The 27,037-nt window shown below is 43.2% G+C and overlaps 1 protein-coding gene and 1 long non-coding RNA gene across 7 annotated transcripts in view; one reads left to right on the top strand and one right to left on the bottom strand.

The window, feature by feature from the left end:
- Nucleotides 1-27,037, top strand: part of Oamb (Octopamine receptor in mushroom bodies) — a 785,439-nt gene that overhangs the window by 230,973 nt on the left and 527,429 nt on the right. Inside the window, exon 1 of one of the 6 annotated variants that reach the window (XM_070530691.1) lies at nucleotides 2,044-2,062. The exons of the other annotated variants lie outside the window; for them this stretch is intronic. The gene's annotated coding sequence lies outside the window, so the exon portion shown is untranslated. Of the gene's footprint in view, nucleotides 1-2,043; nucleotides 2,063-27,037 lie in introns of those variants that run through there. 6 annotated transcript variants of the gene reach the window in all.
- The window catches only part of LOC135898029 (uncharacterized), a 79,146-nt gene continuing 58,228 nt past the window's right edge, over nucleotides 6,120-27,037 (bottom strand). The window contains exon 3 of the long non-coding RNA XR_010563242.2: nucleotides 6,120-6,179. This is a non-coding gene — a long non-coding RNA (uncharacterized lncRNA). The remainder of the gene's footprint in view (nucleotides 6,180-27,037) is intronic.

The raw sequence follows: 27,037 nt of genomic DNA, 5'->3' as shown, positions 1-27,037 counted from the left end.
CATTGCCACACGTATACACAGATCGCTGCAAATCAGTTGCATTGCCCGCTAGTAGCATTATGTCGTCAGCATACAACGGCCCAAAGACCCTAAGTTTCATCCTTTGCCCATTACGGATGTAGGTTAAACCAATTCCTAATTCACAGATTCTTCCTCGTTTTTCTATTCACTTAACATAAAGCATCAAAAACAATGGAGACAGAGGGCATACTTGCTTCAGTCCTCGGTGAATTACCACTGCTTCTGTGTATTTCTGGTCTTTTCATGCGATTTGTACGCGGCTGTGCCTATCTACAGGGTGTTTCACGCAACTTGAACCAGAGATCTTAAAAAAAGTGGTTAACCGCAACTGAATGAAAGCAACGACATGTGATTTGCCATAATGTGGTGCTCCTTAGGTTATTTTTTCATTGCACCTGTTTCGTTAATTAACTAAGATCAATTGTGCAGATTCTTTAATGTTCACTTTAGGGCCAAGTGCGTTTCGTTTCGTTGTAGAGGGCATTCTGAAACGAGCGATCCAATTTTTGTGGCGACGTACGTGCTGCGTGGTGATATTTTGCGGCATTTAACTAAAGCCCGCGAAAGATGAAATAAAACCACGTGAATGCGCTCGTGCGCTACCGTATTGCAGCGCTCTAAGCCGTGCTTCGTGCGAAAGAACCGTGCGCGCGGACCGTGGGGAAGTGAGCGGTCGCGGCTCTAGGCTACACAGTGCGTCAGCATCTTTGACGGTGGCACGCGGAAAGGAAGCACCGTCGAACCTGATAAGCGATAGGATTGACGCACGGTTGAGCGCGCTGCAATACGATAGCCGACGAGCGTAGTCACATTATTTCACATTTCGCGGGCTTTCTTTAAATGCCGGAAAATATCATCCACGCAACATGTGCGTTGCCACAAGAAATTGGATCGGTCGTTTTGAAACGCCTTCTATACAAACACACCGTAGCAAATATGCACAAGAGCATGAGGCATGCGTTTGTTGCTGCAAAAGTCCAGATACAACTCGGCACATCCGAATGCAATGCAAGGAATTCACCCAACGAGAGCCGTAGGTAATGTCCACCTACCAGAAGCGCTGGGATTGAAATCAGATTGAAGCAGTCGAAATAAGCGAGAGATGTTTAAAGCTTTGGTAGAAAAAAAATCAGGCAACATATTGGTAAGACAAGATCCGTTACAGGTTTAGGTAACTGTAGAAGGTTAATATTGACACGTGTAATTGCTTATCCTTTTCTCGGGGACTGTGTTTCACCCGCTAACAACCTAATGTTATCGGTTAGCGCAAGATGCGCCTGCATGACTTGGAACTTACTCGAATGTTGTCGTTGATTCTATCGTTTGTGTTTGTTCTCGCCTACCTTTTATAATCTAACATCGACTCGGCGTCGCCACCGGTATTTTGTTTTTACGCCGTCTCCGAGTTACAAAGCCTCTACTCGTGTTAAGAGTGGCATTGTTGGTATTGCAGAAATGTAATTTGCGAGAACAGCTAAAATTATGTTTTTTTTCTCTTTAGCGTGCCTTTAATATCCTTAGTTTACTTAGTGAAGTTTGGCGTCATCTGTGACGCAACTAATTTCTCTAAGACTGCCAACGACTACATATGTACTCGCCACTAAGGACGACAGGCTTGTGCGACCATTTGTGATTCTAATTGCAATTTCTGTAAGGCCACACACGTCAGCGAACTCACTGCAATTTCCTTCTTTCCTTCCCTCCGCTCTCTCCCTGTTATCTTTGTGTTCCCCCTTTCCCGTTCCCCCGGTGTAGGGTAGCCAACCGGACGTGATTCTGGTTAACCTCCCTACCTTCTTCTTATCTCTTTCCCTCCCCCTCTCTGTAATGTCCTAGGGTCTTGATGGAATGTAAATAAATAAATAAATAAATAAATAAATAAATAAATTGCATCTCAACTACCTGTAAGAATGCCGATGCGTTATATGGGCCTGCTCATCCAATTTGAACACGCCCGTCTTTTTTTATCTCTCTCTTTCTTCTCCACTAGTTGCACTTTGCTGCTATTCATGGTTCCCACACGGTCCACCTTTTTTGCATCGTAAGTATGTAATAATTATACTATAAACCAAGGTATCAAAATCAGCGGAAGAAATCAGACGAAAGTCAAGAAAGAATGAGGGGGAACATGCAGGAGTCGTAATCGGGGAGTAAGAATCCCCTTTTCTGCTTCTTACTACCGGGTAGTCCATTAGGAGGTATCAAACGTTTAAAAAAAGCAAGATCTCCAGGTTGCAGTAACTTTTTAATGCGTTAAGCATTCTAAGGATACTTCACGCACTTTCAAGGGAGCGAACTATGTATTGAATTCAATTGAATTTTACTTCTCGTTCTTACAAACGAGGGTAGGCTAAAGGCATAAAGCTTGTATGTATGTATGTATGTATGTATGTATGTATGTATGTATGTATGTATGTATGTATGTATGTATGTATGTATGTATGTATGTATGTATGTATGTATGTATGTATGTATGTATGTATGTATGTATGTATGTATGTATGTATGTATGTATGTATGTATGTATGTATGTATGTATGTATGTATGTATGTATGTATGTATCAGGCACGTACCAAGGATCTTTTTTCGGGGGTGGGAGGCCCAACCACCAAGGTAACTTTTCTATGCAAATGAGGGATGGGTCTACTGTTACTAGTACAAACGTTAATGATTCCCACCGCTCGCTATAAAGGCGCGTACACCTGCAAAAAAGGAAGGAAATAAGGTGCATGTCTCACAAGTACGCCTATGACATACACCTCTGCTTTACTTGGCAAGCCAGGAACCACATCAGATTTACTCGCGCGGGAAAGGAACGCAGGAAGGACACAGCCACGAACAAGTAAACAAGCCAAAGCGTAAAATGAAGACTTGTAGTAGTGTTTTTGTAGTAGTGTTTAGTAGTAAAATTGTCCGACCGCAGGATTCCAACGCGTGACCTCTAGGCACAGACGCCCGATATTGAAACCATTACGCCATGGTCGCATTTTTTTTATTCTTCACGCCACGGTCGCATGCATGCGTGGTTCGGCATGATTTTTCTCTAACGGACAACGCCGCCGACGCCGATACCGGATTTTCTGCGACACGGGGCCCTTAACGCTCTCGCATTAAAACCGCGCACTCGCGTGTGCGCAGAAAGTCAGAGGGCTAATATACGTATTTAATTCATCCGCCTAATCTGTCTGGCAAGTGTTTGTGCTCTTCGTCATTCATCCGTTCTTTTTTTTTGCGCCACGTATTTTGCGTGTCCACGTTTCCATTGTTCGATAGAGTAGCCACGTTACCGCGGATGGAACGCCACATTCTCTGGTTTTACGCGATTAGCATTCTTTGGGAAATTTGCCCACTTTGCGATATGCATTAACCTCCTTCACCCAGTGACGCAAGTTGTCTACTATCTTGGATACGGGCTGGCTGATGACTTACCAACCAGGCAAAATGGGCTTCTGGGTTAAGTGCCTGAATAGATAACTCGCTGCTGCCTACTGTGTGGCCTATTAGGCACTTAGGCCACTGGGTATGTACCCTAACGGGCAACTTCGGCACTGCGTGTGTGATATTGGTGTGCGTCTATTCTTCTCTAATCCCACAGAGTGGATATTTCAAGTTGATACCATGGGTATATGGCCTTAAATATATTAAAGGTATAGCACCCTGTTCTGGACAGATACACTTCCATGTCGAGTGCGGCCGCTGGCTGGAGAGCGGCCACAGTCGACGAACGAAGTTGCGGCCATGATACTGGGGATACTGTTTAAACTGGGGTGCAGGGACTGTAACACGACATGCTGTGTCGTGGTGTCATTGCGAATTGGGGTTAACAATGCATCTATGGTGGCACTACGATTCGTCACGACATTGCGTTAATGCCAGTCGCATTAACCTCCGCATCCGTCGTAAGACAGGTTCGACCGGAAATTTTAAAGCGAAGCTTCCTTGGCCTATTTTCCAGGGATACAGCGTCGCTGCATGGCTGTTGGGTCCATCGCTATCTCGCAGATTATATTTGCGAATAGCTCTGCAACGGTTATATGAAAGTATCCGCGGAGTGACTTATATAATCCGTGTATGCTGACCAAGTGTGCCCATCTCTGTTGTGCGCAAAAAAAAGTAATTTCTTACACAAAACCTGAAGATAACATGTCGGGTCACAGGCATCTCTAGGGAACTCCGATCTCTAATAGGGTGAAAATAACGTAGGGTATAATAACGTGGTGATAATTGTTCGGTTTTCTAGAATTTTTAAAGATCGCCTGCGGCAGACAGCATAATTCTTGTCACTGTGCAAATTCATCCCAAGGGGGTACGCATTGCAAACTCAAGGTCTACAACTGGTAAATTGCCATATGTGCCGTAATGTCAGTAATTAAGAAGTAAGTTATTGAATTTTAAATATGTGTGTAATATATATCTTCATTTCTTGTCCAAGTATGTCCGCCTCTCTGAATAATCCAGCTCAAGGACTAGATTTATATTATCTGCAACAGCCGATTTTTAAAAATTCCGGAAAACTTAAGAAAAGATCACTCCGTATATAACGGATGCTTTGACTTAGTTTATTTTCTTTGATTTATCCACACGGTATGTGCCACTGGGTTCGTGCGCATTCTTGTGCAATAACTCCGTAATGACCCATTATGATTCCTACATAAATATATAAACACATAATGCCCAATCACAGATATTTCTATAGCACCGTAAGTTCACAAAATGATAAATTAGATTTCACAGGTTCTCTGATTTACTCAACTTTCCTTGATTTCACCGTTTGGCATGTGTAACTTGGAGTGTGCATGTTCGTTGTCAGTCCACGAGAATGGGCATGCCCCACTGTGACACAAGAAGACAGAATCCCTAAATGTTGCCTGATACGTGTCGTACTTTTCTGTGCATTCACCTGTCAACGCCATCGTTCCATCGACCAGCATCCCATGTCATCTTCGTCCTCGCGACGTGGCTTCGCATACGTTAAAGCATTTATCTACCAGCTTCACTAAAGCTTTACTTTACATAGATTCCAATATGTGCTTTGCATCCTCTTTCTTTTTTTTTTCTTTTTGCTGTGAAGTATAATTTCTTTATCTGCACACTTCTCTGCCGTTTTAGGTTGTACGCATTGTTCGATCCTTTTAGCTTCATGCCACGGGTTGATTTCCTATCCTGCTACAGTAACAGTAGCGGTTAGACATTCGTTTAATGAAGAGCAGTGAAGCGTAGCGTAAAGAATGTATCAGTTGGCATGCGTGACAGCTGGGTAATAGCACGTGGTACTGTGAGCCCGGTTCTGTAGCTAATTAGTCGGCAGGCTTTGCTTAGTTCTGCTAACATTTGGCTGATGCAAGAAAGCTGCTTTTTACCAAGCGTTGGTAACAATATGCTTAAACATATGCTCGAGAGGCATGCTCATAAGGTCAGTTAGTACGAGGTGTTGACATGCTGACAATCTCGAAATAATGACAAGCTTCTCCAGCAGAATAATTATTTCTGAACACGAGCTTACGGAAAATGAATTTAATTTCTAGAAAAATGAAGCTCTTGTGTTTCCCTTGGATCTCTATAACAGGCGCACTGTTTCAACATTATTGCAATTGTCTTTTTAGTATGATTATTAATATTTCGCATTGGCTAATGGAAATGGGTATCAGACACTGCCATACATTGACACTCTCTCAGTCAACCAAGAAGGTGTAAAGGGATGTGGGAGATTCTTTGATGCGCTGCTATACAAGTGATTGAGTGCGCGAGTCAGAGAGAACGAGAGCTTGTGAGATAGTGAGAGAGTGTGCGTGTGCTGTTGCTTCCAAGCATTGTTAGGCTTGCAGACTATGCTTTATACTAGGCCGTAACCAAAATTGGTTACAATGCACTATTAGACATTGAGAATTCAGCATTGATAGTTACCGACCAAGTAAGAAATATTGGAAAGCAGTTTATTTCTCGAGCATTGGGATGTTTCCTTTCCCTGTGCTCTTCACCTTGCGGAGTAGCAGGTGCTAAGCCTACCTGCCTACCTTTCCTGGTTGTGTCTTTCTGGCAGAACTCTCGTCCGTATATATCTGGCTCATCAAGTCGGGTTTTGGGGCGAGTGAAGTGGCCGCCCTCGCGCATCTACTGGGTTCGGCGGCGTCATTGGCGCTACCCCCAAGACGCGGACCTGCATCCAAAGCGAACCCACAGCGAAGAAACTCCTGTCTATTCGCTCAGCAGTCTGTAATTTGTCGATGACCACTTTAGGCTTGTGCGGTATGTCAAGATAAAAAGAATAGATACCAGGACTTTCTTATCCTCAACTACGTCAGCTGTGAGATCTGTAGCGAGTGCTGGAGACCATCATCTTTCTTTCGCAGCTCCACACCGGAATTACAAAGCTACTCAACAGGGACTCTCTGTATGTGCTTCTGGGAGCAGTAGCGCCAGATTAAATGAGGTGCATCCTATATTGAAAACACGCCAAACGATTCTCTGTAGAGGCTGCATCAGGCACTTCCAGCAAAGTTACGAAAGTTTAGGGCATGAAGGTTCACATGTACGTCCCGCTGTGCTGCAATTCACCTACTGGTGTCATCTATAACATGAACGTGTCATTTCCAGATTCTTCCTACCGATTCATGAGAAATTTATTAAGAATATAGAAATGTTCAATTTATTTAGGTCACTATTTGTGCTACGGATGCGCCTCGCCTTAGCACGTTCCCCTGTGTAAATATAGCATTCAAGGGCTAGTGTACCGCTTCGCATGTGGCGGGTCCGTTCGAGCAAAGTGCTTGACGTTTTATTCAGAAATCATTCCATTGCCGCAAGTGCATGAAGCTAGGCCGCGTGAGCGCGCTACGCGATAACCCGACCGTGTGGTCGCACTGCGCAACACCCATGACGGAGACACCTGCGCAGGCGCCTTCCTAAGATTGCCCAGATTCTTTGTGTGTCATGAGGCTTCATCATGAAACAGACACGAGTCTTAAACCACTCTTGAAACAGATGGCGTGGAACTTTTCGTCTAATCAGGAAGCCGTCACCTCCGGCAGGAAGCAACGCTACCGTTGCCGTCGGACTTCGAAAACTTATATTGGCCTTTTATGCGTATGTGACATCCGACGTCACTTTCTCTGTCCCTAGGCCAAGTGTGACTGACCTGAACGTTGAGTACATGTAGGAACGTATCTGAGAGCACGAGTGCTGACGCTTGGCATGTGCTGCCAAAGCTACAGGCATTCTGAGTGGGACAGCGCCCTTGGTATAGTTGGACGCAGTTCAGGTCTAAACAAACTGCCCATTCAAGATTGGCAAGTGGCTTCGATGCTTCAGTATTTAATTAATACTACACGCATATTCTTTACTTATGTGTAGACTCCGTCAGTGCCAAGTACTTAACAAGTGCTGTACCCTCTTAAGCAAATGTACGCCCTCTGGGGTGTATATTTGCCACACAACAATAATAACCTGTCTTGCTTGCGTATCCTTCCTTGAAAACGCTGTGCTCACTACTTTCCTGCCGAGAATGCTCTGTCGTGCTGATAACGGGTATGCCGTTCGTGACTTGGAAGTACCGGGCTCGCCACATTAAAGAAAGGAAATGCGGACAAGACAGATGACGATTATCGTTGCGTGGCAAAAGGGTGTAATTTTGCTTAAGAGTGCATGCTCTTATTTCTTGCTTGATAGCCTCGTTTAAGCACCACAGCTCGCCCACTGCGTACTTTTCGCACTACAATTGCCGCGATCTTCCAGTGGAAGGCCAGAGGTCAGAAGCCCCGTGGTGCGCATGTTGGATTTGCATCAGTTTTTTTTTTCTTTTTTTTGCAAATCGCTTGCCTATGCAGGTCATCTGTGAATTCGACAGATGTACTTCGATCAGACTGTCTGTCATCTGAATAAATCTGTCATCTCGTCTACGTGCGATGAGCGCCGCAAGGTTATCGTCTACGTCCGCATGGATTAAGCGTATAGTGCCTGCGTAGTACAAGCTTATGCTGACAACCAGTATGTTTTCATCCAGGTGCGATGAAAAAGTCTGCGTGTTGCTTTCGGTTATCGGTTCTTGTAAAGCCCCGGCACTCCAGTTTCAGTGCGACAAACTTAAATGCTGGAAGAGCTCTGACATGCGCGGCACCACAGGTGACTCAACGGGAATCATCGGCTATAGGGAAGCGCCTGGAGTGACTTAAAGGGCGGGAAGCTTGCGTCATTTGTATCAAACCATGATTTGTGGTTTTTGTATTATGGCATCCCACCGCTTGTGCGGTGCTCAACTTATAGCATCTGCCTTCACTTTGGGAATGCAGCGCTTCACTTATAGAGTGAGAATATTTGCAGGTATAGAGACTCAGGGAAGCGATGACATCCCGACGTATCTAAAGGTTGGCGAAGCGGATAGACCTTAACATGATTTTGGCTTCTAGCGCGAAGTGAAACACCGACACAGAAAGGAGCAGACAGGACGAGCGCTAACTCTCAACTAAATTTTTATTGAAACGAAGAACAAATATATAGGTGATTGCAGCAACCGTAGCATCAGAACATGACAATGTAAAAGCATCAGTTAAACATGTCAGTCAAAGAACAAAAATTATTTCAGATTAGTACACGTATTGCGAAGGTACTGGAATTCGCAATCTAACAGAGACAACGAAGCATGACTGACGCAAGTGTCTCCTAATCTTTTTATGTGGAAAGCCTCGATAATTTCCCTCGTGGTTTGGCATCTGTGTCTAGAAAGAATTTTTGTGTCTTTAAGAAAGGTTTGCATCCACAATCACCTATGTATTTGTTCTTCGTTTCAATAAAAATTTAGTTGAGAGTTAGCGCTCGTCCTGTCTGCTCCTTTCTGTGTCGGTGTTTCACTTCGCGCTAGAAGCCAAAATCATGTTACCGTACCAACTCGCCCAACTGTCTATCCTTTTGCGGATAGACCTTCTTCACTGCAGTCTTGCATGCGGTGGACGAGTCATATTTTAGAGAACTTACTGATGACGCATGATCTGAAGGTACTTACGCGAAATACCAGCTGTTCGAGTGACGACTGTCTCTGATTATAAAATAAAACAGAGGACTTGCACCAAAGTGGTAATTTTCCCCACAATAATTCATACCAGTCACAGAAATTATACAACTCTTAACACATTTCATAAGCTAACCTTTTAATTAGTTGCATAGGCGACATGCTGTAATTGCAGAATTTCATTCAGCCACTACGAAAAAGATAACCATTTGTTAAGGACTCTGCGCGTATAACCAGTTTCGAAAAATATGGACTCGAAATGCATGGCGTAATACACGGCTCTGCAAGTAACATTTCTTTTGCACTACACTTTTCAGCAGAGTTGAACCATGTGAAATGATTGGGTGACTACCCTGTTCAAGAGACGTGGCCTTAATGGTCAGTGATATCATGCTTTGATGCCGAAAGTTCGATTAGAAACAGCGCATTGATGAATGGACTAACATGATTAGTTTCGTCTCTCTCTTGACAGCGTCACTTGCTAGATTTTTTTCCTTCACAGGAAAGACTGAGCATTTCTTGTGTGTGTGCCAGCAAGGTGTATGCCGAGAACCAGTGGAATACACTGCAGCATACATTGCAACACGTTTTCACACCTGTGAACATAATACATAGCATTATTGGCATAATTTATTTCAACTATTAACCGTCTTAATAACAGCAGTGTACGGTAAGCTCTTCCCACAACCATCAATTGTAGCCTTGAAGCTATCGGTCGCAGCTGTAATGCAAGGGACAAACTTGCCACTTGACCTTCCCACCATAGCTTCAGTACCAGACAGCTAATCATCTTTAATTCATAACTGCAGGTCCTATTGTTGTAATATTTTGCACATTACTCCGTACTGGGTATGTCCTCATCTTGGAACGCACTAAAAGGATAATTTCATTCCGACGTTGTTGTTTCGGTTCTTTCGTTTCGTTTCCGGCCAGGAAGAGGCCACCCTGACGTTAAAGCATCTTTCATGTTGCCACCCGTTAACTGAAATACATGTTTAGATATTGGTGGGTGCGGCGCATTTTTCTTGTTTTTGCTTCTTCTGCCGCACCGGACACGCCCTCAAAAGAAGCGCGGGAAGGCCAGCTACAGCGGCGCTCTCTTCACTGCACTGTAGGATGCGGCTACGCTCCGCAATCGCTCGCTTCCGGTACGCCCCGCCCTGCGGAAGGCTAGCGAGAGGAAGATTCTTCGATCAGCTCGTTTGTCTTGCCCGCAGATCGTCGGTTGGCCTATTCAGCTGAAGGCACTGAAAACCTTGGGCCTTCTTTCTTCTTCCTTGGCGCTCTTTCATTTACTACTCCTGTGGAGCGATGCAAAATGTCAGAAAAAATAATGCTCCGCCAGTCAAGGCCCTGTGTCCTTTGGCTGTAGTGCAAGACCGACGACATCATTCTCTGGAGGAGGAAACGTCAGCTGGCGCTAGCGTAGAGGGTCATGATGCCTCCTGATTTCACGTAATGGATAGCCGTTCTCAAGTGGAGAGCCTCATCCTCGGTGAACCGCCGTCTCTGGTGCTGCGGAACGAACTTTAAAGAAATCTCTTGCGGTGATTTTTTGAACTGCTTTCGTCATTTTATTTGTCTATCTGCTCTCCCTCGTTTCATAGCGGCTATAGTTCCTTATTGCTTTTCATGCTGCTGACCAAACAGAGGCCGTATTCTCATACCTTCTCTTTTGTGGATATATTTTCTTTGTTCTTTTTCTTCTTTTTTTTTGTATGACATAACGTCTAGCACGGTGCGTAGGAGCGAGGGTCGTCCTCTCCGCTAGCTCATCCACTGAACGCTCACTTTCAGTGCGTCTTCAGTGAGTAGGATCGACTTAGAACGCTGTCGCAGAGCCGAAACTTTAGTCAACTCATTCTGCCAGCTTTCCTCCCTTATGCAGTTGCTCATCAGGTAACAGGCATGTGTTTTACTACATGCGTTAAATTTTTTTTTAAACCCGATGAAAATGTCCTTGAGGCATAGCAATATTCTCAGCTCAATGAAAATTGCTTGCCTGTGTATGACCGCCATGTTTTTCATTATGTGCGCCTCGTGTTCGATGTTTATCCACGATATGCCTGCAAGTAACGTTTTGTAGTTGCAGGAAGCACCCCTTGGCACTTGTCTCTTTGCAAGTTGAATAATAACGCCAGTGACGAAAAAAAGACTCGACCTGCGGGCGCACTTGGTTGACGCATGCACCCTATCGCAAAGGTGTAAAGGGCACCGCATTCGTTACCGAAGTGGGCCACTTCTGTTCATTGGCGCTGCGCTCACCGATGTACCCGCGCAGTGAAACTAAGCATCAATGTTACTACCAGTGAAGACACCTTACGACAGATACGAGGTAGAAGAGTAGGCACGCGTCGATAATTGGGACCTTAGCTCATTTTGCGATAGACACGCGTCGTAAGCAAGTGTATTGTAAAAATAAGTGTACGAGTGGCGCACTTCCACGGAGATGCAGCTCGTTGATTACTCTAGAGTTTTAGTCGTGAGAGTTAAATTCGCTCTTGTGTCGACAGTGCAATAACGATCGAGCAATTGTACATGCTTTAACAACGCACCAGGGCAACTCCTCGCTGTGTAAGTGAGAAAAAAAAAAACGACGGCGACGTGATAGTAGCCGGTGAATTGTGTTAAACATAGCAACCGATACGCTAGCAGCCATGGCCCGAGCATCTGGACCCCCCATATTAGGAAAAATCTCTTACGCTAGAATTGTTCGTAAAAGCAAATTCCAGCCAATTCTGATGCTGGACATATTATTAGCAAAGGTGGCTGGCCAATGGTAAAGAACGCTTATGAACGGAAAATGCTGTGAATTCGGGCCCTGTTTCTTCTCTGGGGTATAGGGAAGGTGAGTGTGGTATTAAATTCAAAGTTGTTAAAGTTTGAAGGTACATAAAATTTACGGGTTCTCTTTTCCGTAATGAGTGCGCAAGCGAGCAATAATAAACTTTTCTGTCTTGCGTAAATTCCGTGTTTTTAGATTTTTCAATTTGAAAGAACCAGAGAAATAATGTTTATGCGAAATTTCAAATAGCAACTGCTTCTCTATGAATATTACGTCGAAATGATTCATGCTAAGTAATAAATTTTTACTATGACATTGTGTTCCGTATGACAGGCTAGAGGCAATTTTTCTTAGAATACTATTTAACACATTTAATTTGTAAATAGATTCGGAGCCGTATAAGGTAAGGCCATATCTTATTACCGACTCACCCAAGCACTTGCGAACTATTTTTCTTATTTTTCTTATAGATTCATCACATAACGATCGCAGAGAATATAGATAAGCATAAACCGCTCTTAATATCTTTGCGACTTCCGCTATATGGATATTCCAAGATTGCGTTTTGTCGAATGTCATTCCTAAATATTTTGCACTCTCTACTAACTTCACTGGGATACATGAACAATTCCCACAGCATATGTGGTGCAAGTCAATTGCAAGTCAATTTATTACGACTTTATGTGGATTGTGGAAACATATAAGGTTTGTTTTGGCTTTTGTTAATGACTATTGTATTAAGAGAAAACCAAGACAGCACGCATTCTATATCTGTTTGAAGTGCATCTCCGAGTTCGCTATAAAATATCTCAGGCAGTACAAGGGCAGTGTCATCTGCATATAAGTACAGCTTGGATTGGAGTGGTAAATTGGCTAGTCCATTAATATAAATGTTGAATAAGAAGGGTCCTAGCACGGACCCTTGAGGTACTCCTGATTTAATGTCTAACAGCATACTAAAATAGCCTTCTATATTTAAGCGCTGTTTTCGTTCTTTGAAATAATTATGAAAGAAAGACCGGTATGGTCCTCTGAAACCAAGATTATCTATTTTATGTAGTAGAAGTTCATGATTGATTGTACCGAATGCCTTCCGAAGGCCGATAAAAAGTGTTAGAGCAACATGGCTAATAAATAAATAAACAAACAAATAAATAAATAAATAAATCTTTATTGTTTCTTACAGATATATCCCATCCTATGTTTATAGAGATCCCACAACCCGTTTCGTTGGTAAGTGGGACGGGTGTGAGGCTGTCAAAAAACTGCAAGGCAAATAAAATAATTGCAGATCCTACAGTATAATTTTTGTTGAGAACAGAAAAGATTAACACGTGCGAAATTTTTTTCCGTTAACATATGAGTTTTTTTTTAAGTTAAACAGGTGAACGTTAACAAGCGTGCTTACACAGATGAAATGATGATGTGATGTTATTTGGTAAAGTGTTCCGATGTTCCTCTGCCAACGTAAGAAAACGGTAATAATCCATGATTCCTTATGTATAGTACGCATAGTGGTGCGGATGATGTACATCGTAGTGAATATGCGGGATTTTGTCATGCTAACGCGATTGAATGACATTGAATAGCGTTATTTATTTATTTATTTATTTATTTATTGCATACTGACAATTACAATGTGGACTATTGCAGGAAGGGCAAAATAAAACTAAAAAAACAGTTACAGATAACGAAAGTATCAGTACGCAGTTACAGATATCATACAATATTATTTGGAGTTGATGGGAGCAAAAGTCATAAGGTGAAAGCATTACGAACACACACACACCAAGCAATGATCACATTCTGTAAAGTACACAAGAATTATACAAGTACACTTGTACACAAAAAAAAGTAGCCAGTATTTTAACAGTGGGTGGTACGTGTGTGATTTTCAAGTAAAGATAAAAATTTATTCACATTGTTATAACTGGTTATACATTCGGGTAATCCATATCATTCTCTAATTGCCTGCGGGAAGAAAGAATATTTGAAACAGCTTGTGTTGAAACGGTATTCTTGTAGGTTAGTGGAGGCATGTGACGTGCTTGTCTAGTTTCAGACTTAGATGTAAGGCATTGAAATGTCGACGTTAGGTTGTTGAAGAACAAGTTGAAACAGCCTTATTTGACGTGCGAGTTTCGCGCTATTGCGTCATGTTAGGAGTCCAGACATTCCAACGAATTCCGAGGGTAAGTCTAATAAACCATGTTTCTTTTAACAAACATAACGGCTATTTTTTTTTCGCTGACTTCAGCTTGTTAGCTAAACAATTTGTGGCCGGGTACCAAGCTTACGTTTGCATATTAGAGTATACGTACGAAGAGAGGGAATAGAAAGATGACATAGAGGGAGGGGCGGGGGAGGAAAGCTGCGGTAAGCTCGCACACGCACACGAAGGGCCTGAGTGAGTGAAAGGCGCTCACATAGCCAGTCGCCCTCAAGAAAGACAAAAGTGCCTTCGCAGCTTTGTGGGACGACAAGCGAAGGGACGGTCTTCAAGCAGCACGTCGGTCGAATAACTGTACTACAGGCGAATAGCCTTGCTTTAGGTGGTGCTAACCGGAGCCGGCTTTAAAGCAAGAATAATTTCTTTAAGGCAGACGACGTCGTAGTAACTTCTGTGTGTACCCGATCATTGGGTCATTTGAAAATACTAATCCAAGGTACTTGTGCTGTTCGGCTGCAGGTTGATGCGTGTTACCAGGGGTGCAGGAAAATGTTTGTTTCCTTCACGAGTTATTCTTAGCAAAGCTGATTTTCTTACATTTAAAGTCCTCTGCCGTTTCCCGCACCATTTTTGACACTGATAGTAAAGCACTGTTGAGGACAATATAATCAAAAGGAAAGTTTTTCGCTTTATAAATGATGCGCTCATCGGCGAAAAGCTCAATGTTAGTTACGATGGATGAGGGTAGATCATTTATAACAATAAGGAGTAAGACGGAGCTAAGAAGCCGCCCTGCGCTATCATGATGTAACTTCAGTTACATCCGATTCTTGCTGATTAACTTTTACTGTCCAGCCTCTAAATGGTCCTTTACCCTTTGTAACCTGCAATGTTTTTATTGGTTGTAATGTGATACCTGATCAAATGCTTTAGAAAGTCATGTGAGAGGAGGTATATCTGCTTTTTGTTGGTCGGTGGCCAAAGAGATATGGTGTATTCGGTCAATCGTGTAACTGTGAGAAGACCCGTGCGTGCTGAGATAGTGAGAAAAATGCGTTCCTTTTCAAGGTAAGTAGTGATATGTTTAAGAATAATGTGGTCGAGTAATCTGCATAATGAGTTTCTTAATGATAATGGGCGATAGTTGCTGATATAAGCTTCACAGCCTGATTTGCGAAATGATATAGCCTGTGCCATTTTTGGCTCATAAGACAAGGAACATGATGTCAATGATATGTTGAAGATTGTATACATATATTTAGTTACCCATTTGACCTGCCGGGTGGGAAATTAATTCGTTATATTATCCGATCCTGGTTGCTTCTTGACGTTTATATTTAGCTAAAAGTTATAATTATCTGCTTCGTCTACGTGAAGATGTTCTATGTAGCTGGCACTACGAACTTCAACATGCGCTGAAATATTGTTGTCTGCGGTGAAAACTGACTTAAAGTAATTTTTAAATAAGTTACCTTTCTCTCTATTTTTGTAAGAAGTACGTATGCAGTCATGATTACACGATAATCAAGTCCTGCAATTTTGAAGGTTGACCCTTCAGCTATGCACTGAAAGTGCACTGCAACTTCGCCCCAGTGCACTTCGTCGGCACTTAGTCGGCATTTAGTCGTAACGCTGTTGCTGCGTTCTACAGGTGTTTTGGTCAGGATTAAAACGCTACTATAATGCAGCAGAAAAGTTATGAATAAATGGCGTAAATACGCATGTTATTAGAAGGGCGTACCCTCTCCACCTTGCTAATTGAATGTTAGGGTGGCCTCTTGTAATGTTATTTCTAATCGCGATAACCATTGAATGACGCTGGTGCATTGCGCGTAAGTTCAACAGATGGCTGCAGGGGCAGTGTCTAAAATTCCTGTTTGTCTGATAGAAAATGTGACCGGTTGCTTGTTTAGTAGGCCATAACCATACATGACGGAGTCTGTTTCTTTTTGGAAAAAAGCAAAAGAAAAAGAGAGCGTAGTGCGGTGTTTTGGGCTACATTAAGGGGTTTCAACGTTCCTTGTTTGATTAAGCCGTAAACTGTTATGGAATACGTAATCTGAGAATGTGGTAAACTATAATATATTGTTAGCAGTGTGTTCAACGGGAAAAGGTAACGTAACCTGTAAAGAAGAGGTATCTTGGTATAAATATTAATTGGTGCTTTGTGAACATGTGTCTGCGATGAAAGCTGTTAATGTAAATATACACCGAGAACTGTTGCGTGGCTAACGCTGTGTAATAGTGTGCTATGAATTACGAGGCAGTTATTATACCCAAAATAAGCGTTTTCGGGGACAAATATTACGCAGTTACCTTTAGCTGCGTTAGCGAAACGTTTATTAGCATGTATACACAGTGATAATTTCGTTCCTGCTCTTCTGTATCAATAAACAAATGGAAGCCCCCAGAAGAGCTCCAAAAAGCGCACGATAAGATCGCTCAGTAATTTCGGGGAACATTTTGCGGTATGGGTGGCACTGCTGTCGTATGTTGGGTAAACTGCCGCACGTTCTTGTGGAAACGTTATGAGCCGGCTGTCAATTTAGTGTTCCGAATTCTGAACGTGAATTACTTCATGATCAGATGTGCTTGTTTCGGCTGTCCGCCTTTTTCTAATTCGCGCAGGAAAACGTCATTCAAACAGAATGATAGGCTCCGGCTTTCGCAAGTGAGAATCTCTTCTGTCATTCATATTCGTATAAAAATCATCCTTCAACACACCTTGATATTCCTACACACACTTCATAATGCAGACCTTAACGCAATACAACAAAAAGAAAAATGTGAGAAACGGCGGAAGACATAAATGTCACACTTAATTTATCGAGAAAATTATCTTGAGTAGCCTGTCAAGAACGCTGTTATTTGCACAGAGTGGAAGACGGTAGAAAGATGGAATTTTGTTTTAACTGCATTGGAGCTTTGACTCATCATAATTAATGAGGCTAGGCTTCGGTTTTCTCTTCTTTTTCCGTGGGAAATACAAATGGGCACCTTTTTTTTATGGAATACCAATCAGAAAATGACATCGAGGTGCTTCGAGTTTTGATGCATAAACCTTATGATATCGGCGTGACCACATTAAGCCAACAGACAATTAAGCCAAGCAAAGCATCGGGAAAATTCGCTGTTGAAGATATTGATATGTATAAAATAATAAAGAAAGGGAAATGGAAGTGGAAAAAAAGATAACGTATCGCCAGTGGGAGCCGAACCCACAACCTCCACATTACGGTTTAGTGGACGGTTTGATAGCCGTCGCCGTAGCACAATTGGTTCCCACCGGCGACACGTTATCTTTTCGTCCACTTTCATTTCCCTTCGGTTATTATTTTATACATTTCATTTTCATACACAGCTAATTTCCCCGATGCTTTGCATGGTTTCATTGTTTGTTGGCTTTATATATGACCATGATTAACAAAAATCGAGTCCCTCGGTTCCCCTTCTTCTCGTGACATGGGCACATAACGTGCATACATGGTGTACAGAATTATACAACTTCTTTGGCGCTACACGTGGCTTCTACGTGCAACGTAGCCAAATTGAAATAACATCGCAGCTGAGAATTACTAAGCCGGTACTGCGGCTTCTGGTCAGACCATATCTTGAGCGTGATGCATAATTTGGAGCAACATTCATTCCACTATAGCTTTGCGCACCTGTGTTTTCCTTTAATTGTTCGGCCTTACTACAAAATTATTTTAAAGGGATGCCAGATGGCACTGTGCGACGAACGAGCACGAACTACACCCAGGAACCATACTCTGCCAGTAAGTCTACTTCCAGCAAGCGCAATGCGAGAAAAGCTTGCAGTCGTCAGTAAGGTCTTGTGACCGAGCCTCTGTGTGCATTACAACGATTTACTTTCGGCTCACGTAGTGATGACGTGCGCATCCGGTATTGTTCACCAACACTGCTGTATATCACGTCTCGAGCACATATCGACCTCGTCGGCAAGGGCCGACGCCAAAGGTACAAACGTGTGAACTATACCGCCTTATAAACCTGCGTTGCATTCTGGTCTATAGTGTGGGCTCTTCGCGCTCAGCTGCGCAAACATAGCGCTTTCGCACGGTGGGCTGGTACCGCGGTCTTGCGAAAACAGAAACAAGCGTCGTTAGTGGCCGACCGCATTTACTGATTGCCGGGCCAAACTCGCTGCACATACAACTACGATAATTCTGGAGCGTGCATTGTTATTCAAGACTCAATGCCGCTTTCGTCATTCTTTTCTACATTATGCCACACACCCAGTAATAAGCCCATGCCAGCGTACATTTACGCTGGTCGAAATATCTTCTTTTGCTAGATTTACAAAGAGCAGTAAGGATTGACGTCCTCCATCAGGAAAGTCTTATACAAAACGACTTCTTTTTTTTTAGCGTTACATTTCGTTTGCCCGTGCTTGCTATATCTGCCGGGCTGGGACACTAAGCTCAAAAAGGAAAGAAAAATTGCCAATTGGGATATTAGGGCAGCGATGCGGAAGAAGGAGGGTTCACTTCTTTAGTGCAATTCACGTCGGCATCGCAAGGAAAGCGTTATGTGGCAAACATAAAAAAAAATAACCGGTGAAACAATGACACAGCTGAAGGAAACGCAACGAAGTGCATCGAATAAACAGCGCGTGTAAGGGGTTTCCAGGACTCCCATAAATGTGCCTGGGCATAGCCAGTTGCGGCAATAATGCCGCTGCTCGCCGCGCAGGCTATATGACTGACAAATGAACCTTGTAGCAGCCATTTCTAGAAGTGCGGGTCATGATGAGGGTGAACAGCGTCTTTCCTTTTCCGATTTGTTTCCTCTCGTGCGCTCGGGAGTAAATTCAGCTGGAGGTTGGCTTTGAACAGAACTGATAGCATTCGGAAGTGTCTTGGCCTTCGCTAGGTGAAACTCTACGCTTTTCTTCCTCCATCAATCCGTCGCTTATTATAGTTTAAGTGCATAAGCTAGAGCCTTAGAAAGGGGTTCCAGCTTTTTATGAATTGACCACGCATTTCTTGCGTTACATCTCGAGGCGTCAAGTATCTCCGTTATGCCGGTATTGTCGATGGTGAGCCATAAACTTTAATACATGATTTTGTAGGCTAAATGAGAGCTGACCTCAGAGAAGTTTGCAATGTATACCAGTCAGATATGAGAAAAAAAAAGAAGACAATTCTTGTGCACCGAGCAGAACTGTATAGGGAGAGCCGGTGCGTGTTCATACATACACAGCGTGTTCTGTGTATGATTCCGACCCAGAAACTGAATGAGAGATTGTGGTTGTATGAGAACCTGTCGAAAAATGCGAATAATGTTGTTGTCATTGTCGCACGTCGTGCAAGCAAGCAGAAGCTGGGGAAAAGAACCAGTAGCGCGTTCATGACTGCGCGTGCGCCTTTTTCTCTTAACAGCTCGCGCACAGAAACTCTAGTTAACATTTTTTCAAAGCTCGGAACTGTGAAAAAAAAAAGCCCCACCACGTGTTATGCCCTGCTTCTGTAAACTTCCCAAGTGCCGTGCAGATTTTGTTTGAACGTGAGTTTCGTGCTTTGCACGTCAAAACTTCCTGTCAACTTCAACTGTATAGTTTCACGAGGGCGAACACCAGCAAAGGGCTACACTTTATTTAGCCAGCATTCAAAAAATCTCGTGAAGTTCTGCCTTCGCGAAGAAACTATTTTCGTTGTGGGCCTCAGCCGCGCCGTATAACGGGCCACAGCGGCGTTTTATCGGGAGCGCTTATCGGCGAGTGACTTAGAGCCAGCGCACGAGGCATGAAGCGCGATGTGCGCACCCAAGCGTTGAGGGTCCATTGGCGAGAAACTCCGCCGCACGCTGGGCATTTTCCGCCTCCGTGGAGTGAACGCGGACGCCCTTCGGCCAGCGGGTCAAACGCCGCCATCACTCTCCCTTCTGTTGCACAAGGCTGTGCGGGGCCAGGCGGGGCCTCACAGGCAGTAAACGCCACGCTTAGCTCGTGGTTTTGCGCGTTTCCCGAGGGCAATCTACGTAACTGAAGGCGGTGCACCCAAGCCAGCAACTGGGGCCGTAGACAAAAAAAAAAACCCTTTTGCTCAGTTTGCTTAAAAACGCTCGACTTAATATGATGATAACCAGCAACTGAGAAATCAGCAAGTTAGTCGTCATAAAAAGACGTGTGCTATAAAGGAAAAAGCTTTTGCATGGTGCGGCAGCAAATATTTCGTCATTGTTCGTTCCAATGTGTCGTTCCAGAACACAATCTGGAATGTTCAACCTTAATAGATGAGTATAGTTAACGACAGTCAATTGCTTTCATTGGATCGAAAGTCGACGCAGTCTGGCATTTATTGCTCGGCAATATGTTAAGTGCTTAAAAGTTTAGTTTTGCACCTCAACTGAGGGGCTTAGGCTCCAGTTAGGTGCTCTGGTAGTGAAAAGGGCGCTAATATAATGTAGAATTCCTATCGTTCGATTCTATTTCGTTCTTGTCCCACCGTTCGGACGACTGGCGAAAAGCGAAAAAGAATATCATTTGAATAGGCCGAGGGATGCGTATTCGCGCGACGATGAAACAAATAATTACGGGAGTAGGAAGGAACGGAGCGGGCACTGAACAACTGTTTACAACAGGAGAACGAAGTCACCCGCGGTGGTGGCTTTGGCGCTGTGCTGCCAAGCCCGAAGGCGTGGGGAACGAATACCGGCCGCGGCGGCCGCATTGGGACGGCCACGAAATGCAAAAAACCCCGCGTATACCGTCCGTCCATTGGGTGCGTGTTAAAGATCCCCTTGGTGGTCAAAATTAATCCGGAGTTCCCCACTAGGGTGCGCCTCACGATTATGTCATAGCTTTCGCAACGCGAACCCTTCCATGATTGAGAGCGAAGTCGAAAGAATACACGTTTGACGTGACCGCGCACGCGAGCAGCGGTCAGGTCAAAATGTCACAGCAACCTGTCAAACAGTTGAAAATCTTTGCCAGAAAGATAAAACAGGACCCATAATCACAAAAGGACGTTACGTTAGAACCATTCGTGAGAGAATATTCCAGCCGATGCTGACGTTGAACTTATTAGGGACACCTTTATCAGGGACTGCACGCGTGCAGATGATGATGCAGTGCTCAGCTATATGGAATCAATATTCGCATATTTTAATGAACTAAAAGAGGCTAATGAGTTATGGTCATGTTTTGAAGAAATTATATTTCACTGTGAACGCAGTTATGTGCCTCTCAAAAAAGGAACGTCTCAACAGGGACTACACATGGATGAATCGGGATTTGATTCATCTAAAACGCAAGATTAAACGCTGTCTTAAACGTGGTGACAGAAAAAAGGTATAAACTTTTCAGGAAAGAATGCACGCAGCACGAAGCCAATTTTTTCCCTGCACTCTCTCTTCTTTCATGTTAGAACAACCTCAAAAATTCTGGCGTTATTTGTCGAAAGATAAAAGCGGTGTCACAGAAATAAAAGCATCGGACGTAAGCATTGCTGATCCTGCCATAATTTCTAAAAAAATTCAACGCATTTTTCCAGCGCGTTTTCATGCTGACGGCGTCGCATGCACACTTGCCATCTTACGAGCTTCTTGAACCGACGTCTCAAGTAGATTTAAGCGAAGACGGGATTCTTCACCTTTTGCGTACACTCGATATAAGGAAATCAACCGGTCCTGACGAAATATCAGACGTTTTTCTTAACAGATATACGACCTGGGTGGCAGGGTATTTGTACAAAATATATACAGCCATTAGAATCTTGTGTGATACCCGACGACTGGCGCTCCGTAAGAATAGTCCCAAGTCACAAGTCTGAATCACCGTTAGAATTAAACTACAGGCCAGGTTCCCTACCATCCACAATTTGTAACCTGTTAAAACATATTATATTTAAGGTGATTATGACACATCTAGAAAATAATCAACTGCTTCATGACAATCAACATGTCTTTAGGTCCGCTCTGTCGACTGCCAGTCAGCTAGCCGAGATTCAGCTAGCCGAGATTCACTAAATATGAGGAGGCAAATTGACGCAGTGTTTTTAGACTTTTCTAAAACGTTCGATGTTGTTCCGCATGGTGATTTAGTAACTAAACTGCATGCTATTAATAATGAACACAGCACTTTTCGCTGAATAGCATGCTACTTAGCTTCAAGGAAACAACACGTGGCTGTTATTGACTGCATCACTGATACACTAAATGTACAGCCGCAGACAAAAGTGGTATACTCCACGCAGATTCCTACTGCAGCGGTGTCGCTCGGCATTTTGGCGAGCTGAAGCACGAAACATTGACACGAGTCAAGTGACAAGCCTGCAGATAATAAAGGGCACCCATTGGCTGACTCGATCCCAGATGCTGCCTGTAGATGACGTTGCGATGCAGTTTGCGGTTGCTCCGGCTCCCGCTGCGTGGAGTGTACCACTTTTGTCGGCGCCTGTGCACTCAGAAGTACCACAAGGGTCGGTGCTCGGTCCATTGTTGTTTTTGGTTTACGTCAATGATATCCATTTATCAGTGCAACTACCTGTAATGATCAGACTTCTTGCGGACGATTGTGTTGTTGTTATACCAGCATGAATCAACAGTCTGATCAAGTCAGACTAAATGATGCATTGCATTCGATCAGTGCATGGTGCGACAAAACGGGCTTGAAGCTCAATACTTCGAAAACGTAAGCATAACATTTAGTTACAAAAAAGAACCTTTAGAATTTGCTTACATCATTAATTATGCTTATGGTAAAAAACTAGGCAGGTGAAGCATTTGAGTGTTACACTAACGAGTAACTTCAGTTAAGAACCCCATATAGATATTTGTAGTAACGCACTGAAAACGCTGGCATTTTTAAAACGTAAATTACGTCGCACGTCACCCGTTGTAAAGTTAACAGCATACAAAACTCTCATTAGGCCAAAATTAGAATATGCGAACCTAATCTGGAGTCCGTATCAACAATATTTAATTTTTAAACAATACAGAAAGGGTGCAGAACTTGGCCTTGTGGTTTATCTATTCTACCTATTCACGTTTCTCGAGCGTATCAGTTCTTCGCGATAGGGCAAGGATGAAAAAACTCGATCATCGTAGAATGGTGTCTAGATTAAAATTTATCTATCAGCTTTACCATGGCGGCATTAAAATACAGCGTGAATGTCACATAACCGAGCCGTCAATGCGCTTTGACCATATACATTAGAACGAAACCGTTAGGCAACCATCCAATTACCTTAGCATACATCAGTATTCCCTGTTTCCTCATGCTATTTCATTATGGAATAAATTACCACAAGAAGTAATTAACGCTAATACAACACAATCATTTGTTCATCTTGTGAATAATTTTTCTTTTGATTAATAGCGTCCTGGGGCGCTATAACGTAAAACTATTCCAAACTTTTCTATTCCAATTCTGCTATCAGCCCTCCGCGATTGGTCAAAAACTTTTTTCGACCACCCCCCATTTCACCTGTCTGTCACGCGACGTTACAAAAACCGCAATACCTCCCCATCTGATATGATGTGTGCACACTGATTATGCATGATTTGACAGAAAAAAGAAAAACAGTTATTTCTGATTCGACCCCTTTTCGCCACTAGCCCTCGGCTATTGGTAAAAAGTTTTCGGGCTGCACCCACTTCACCTGCCTGTCACGCGACGTCACAAAACCGCACGAACTCACCGCGTCAAAGTGACGTGTACGCGATAAAGATGCATTAATATGCCGAACAAAACTGAATTTTTTTCGGAATAGCCGCAGGCTGCCCCGTTCCGAAAGGAATAAAAGATAGCTGCCGCGGATCGCTGAGACGCTGGCTACTCGCACCTGCCGGAGAGCATATGTGTATTTGCGTATAATAAAACTTCTTGCGTGACCATGTAACGTTTTTAAGCACTTTCGACACATTTACTACCTCATTCTGCCAACTCTTCTTTGTTGAGGGTCAATTTTAGCGTCATTCTTAAGCTTCCGTTGCATGCCGCCGCGATTTTCGACCAGCCACCACAAGCTAAGTAAGGGAAAGCTGACCAATCGCAGACGCCGGCACCACCCTCTTCATCCGGTTATCGGTTTTCAGTGCACTGGCTCTGCCCTAGTGAATCCCTCTCCGCTTGAGCGTTCTCCTCGCCTCTTGTCAGCCAATTAGATACAACAAGCCGCTCAGTGTAGGCAATGTTATTCGTTTTTCAAGCAAACAAAAGGGACCTCCTATGAACGAGGAGAGCATTTGATTGGCCTGTTCAGACAACCCTATGGGTGACCGCCCGGTGCTTGCGTCGGTGGTTACGCAAATTTGACGTCAGGAAATTGGAATAGAAACATATTGGAATAGTTTTACGTTATAGGGCCCCTGCACACAGGAAAGGAAATTAATTAATTCTCGTCTGTGTGTTGTACTACAATTAAGTAAAACGCTGAATTCAGTGGCCTGTTGTATGTTCATAGTTTATCACCACTTTGTTGTTGAGTTGCGAACTACAACTATTGTTCGTGCTTCGTATTTATTCTTGATAATTCTGAATTGCAAAGGCTGATGTCCCTGTAATATTTGTATATTTTTTATTGTTCTGTATTTTTCTATTGTTCTATTTCTAGTCTTGTTTATTACCATTAATGTAAACACTCCTGTTTAGGCCCGAACAGGGCCTGCAGTATTTGTCAATAAATAAATTAGCTAAGGCGACTGGCCAATAGAAAAGATCGCTTACAACAAAGCGCTTTGTGAATGTGGCCCCAGAAGGGCCACTGATGTAGCTTGCTTATTTATTTATTTATTTATTTATTTATTTATTTATTTATTTATTTATTTATTTATTTATTTAGGTATTTATACCTCGAAGGCCCCGGTGTGGGGTATTATATGAGGGATGGGTGATAACTTCAATGAAATATAGACTCAATGGCAGTCTTGTATTGATGTGCATTGGAGTGATGCACGGCATCGGCGGAAAAGTCCTTCCTGTCCCGGGCAGTGTTCGCAAAAAAGAAATGAATGTGCGCAGTGGTCCGGCCAGGCGGAGGGTAGACAGATTTTTCAAGAGATAATCAGCAAGAATGACGCTGCGCTGAAATGATGGCTGAAGTACTAGGAGCAGAATGATAAAATATGTTATAAAGGCACAGTCTAAAAATACCGCGCCTTATATCTAGATTGGAAATTGGTGCTTTTAATTTTAGCTGAGAGACACTACTGTGGCACGAATAATCGGAAAAAATACAACGAGCTGCACTATTTTGAACCGCTTCCACAGTGTTAAAAAGAGTGGTTTGGTCTGGGAACCAAACAGAGCATGCGCATTCTAGCTTAGGTCTCACAAAAGTTAGATAAGTTAGTATGTTTAAGGAGGAGGGTACGAAGCGCAAATTGCGGCGGAAGTAACCAAGCGTGCGATTGGCTTTGTTAGTGATTGTTCGTAATATGAGGAGACCAAGAAAGGTTATTTGAAAGTGTATGGCCAAGGTACTTCTATGACTCCACAGGTGATATTTCCGAGTTGCAGAGAGTGTACTTCGAAGTATGGTGAAGCTTCCGCCGATGAAAAGGTACTAGTGAAGTCTTTGTATTGTTGAGTGACATTAGCCATATGACCCGCCGTGGTTGCTTAGTGGCTGTGGTGTTGGGCTGCTAAGCACGAGGTCGCGGGATCGAATCCCGGCCACTGCGGCCGCATTTTGATGGTGGCGAAATCACCCGTGTACTTCGGTTTAGTCTCCCGCTACGGCGTGCCTCATATTCAGATCGTGCTTTTGGCGCGTAAAACCCCATAATTTTATTTTTTAATTAGCCACATGTTGCACCAAGTGTTAACTTTGTGAAGATCGTCTTCCAATGTGCGGTTGTCGGTACTAGTAAGGATTGGGCGATATATGACGCAATCCTCAGCAAATTGGTTAATGTTAGAAGAAAGTTTAGCGAGTAAATAATTCATATATATAAGAAAAAGAAGGGGCCCAAGGACTGTGCCTTGGGGCACTACGGCAAAAAGGGGGCTTTTGGAGGAGGAGTGGTTGTTAGCATACACATACTGTTGTCTGTCAGTTAAAAAATTACGTATCCAACAAAACAAAAGGATTAAGGTGCAATCAAGCGAGAAAGTTTTATGAGAAGCCATTGATGACGGAACTTTGTCAAGCGCCCTTTCGAAATCTAAAAAGAGGGCATCCACTTGGATGTTTTGAGCAAGGTCAGAGCTTAGGTGAATTATAAATAGACCTAATTGGCTGTCACATGAAAGACATTCCCGGAAGCCATGCCGGTGTGGGTGGAAAAAAATTGTTAGCGTGAGGAATGTCGAAATGTGAAAATAAAGTGCATGTTCTGGCAATGTCACAATAAAGTACATGTTCCATTAATTTCGAACAGGCATTGTTTAGAGAAATTGCGTGGTAACTATTACAAAATGAAGAAGGACCTTTCTTTGGGACCGATATTACCTTACCCACTTTCCAGGCATCCGGCACCACTCCCGATGACAAGATTGATGAAAAATATGGAGTAAGATCTCGCTTGTAACATATTTAGTATCTTTTAGGACTTTCGAATTAATACCATCGATGCCAGGTGAAGATGACAGCTTCAAGGAATCGATACGTTTCCTGATGCCACCAGAACTGAGGGTGATTGTGGGCATGGTATGAAAATTGAAACATGGGAATTCAGGAAGTTCATCTTTGGGTTCATTAGTAAACACGAAAGAGAATTCACGATTAAGCACTTCGGCGATTTCATGATTAGGAATAGGCTTATTTTACTCGTCACACAGTGCAAGTGGTTGCGAGCGTTGTGAGTTTATAATATTTCAGAATTGTTTTAGAGTTATTTCGCAGAATATTTGGTTGGCTAGTCCGGAAAAAAAAAGAGTGTTTTGTTTGACTAGTAAGGGGTAGTTGCATTCTTTTCAGTGGTGTAGTATTTATACCATGCGCACTCGGAGTCAGAATGTCTCGCAGCGCGGTAAAGCCTTTTCTTTTTATTTTTGAGTCGCTTTAGTGCGTGTTGAACCAAGGTGATGAGGGCTATTCGATTACAGATTTTTGGTTACAGTAATAGTAAGTATGTAAGATTTTATCAGTTCAT

Source organism: Dermacentor albipictus, chromosome 1 (assembly GCF_038994185.2).
Source record: "Dermacentor albipictus isolate Rhodes 1998 colony chromosome 1, USDA_Dalb.pri_finalv2, whole genome shotgun sequence".
NCBI lineage: Eukaryota > Metazoa > Arthropoda > Arachnida > Ixodida > Ixodidae > Dermacentor > Dermacentor albipictus.
Note: the sequence above shows the minus strand (reverse complement) of the source record. Positions and strands in the feature narration are given on the sequence as shown.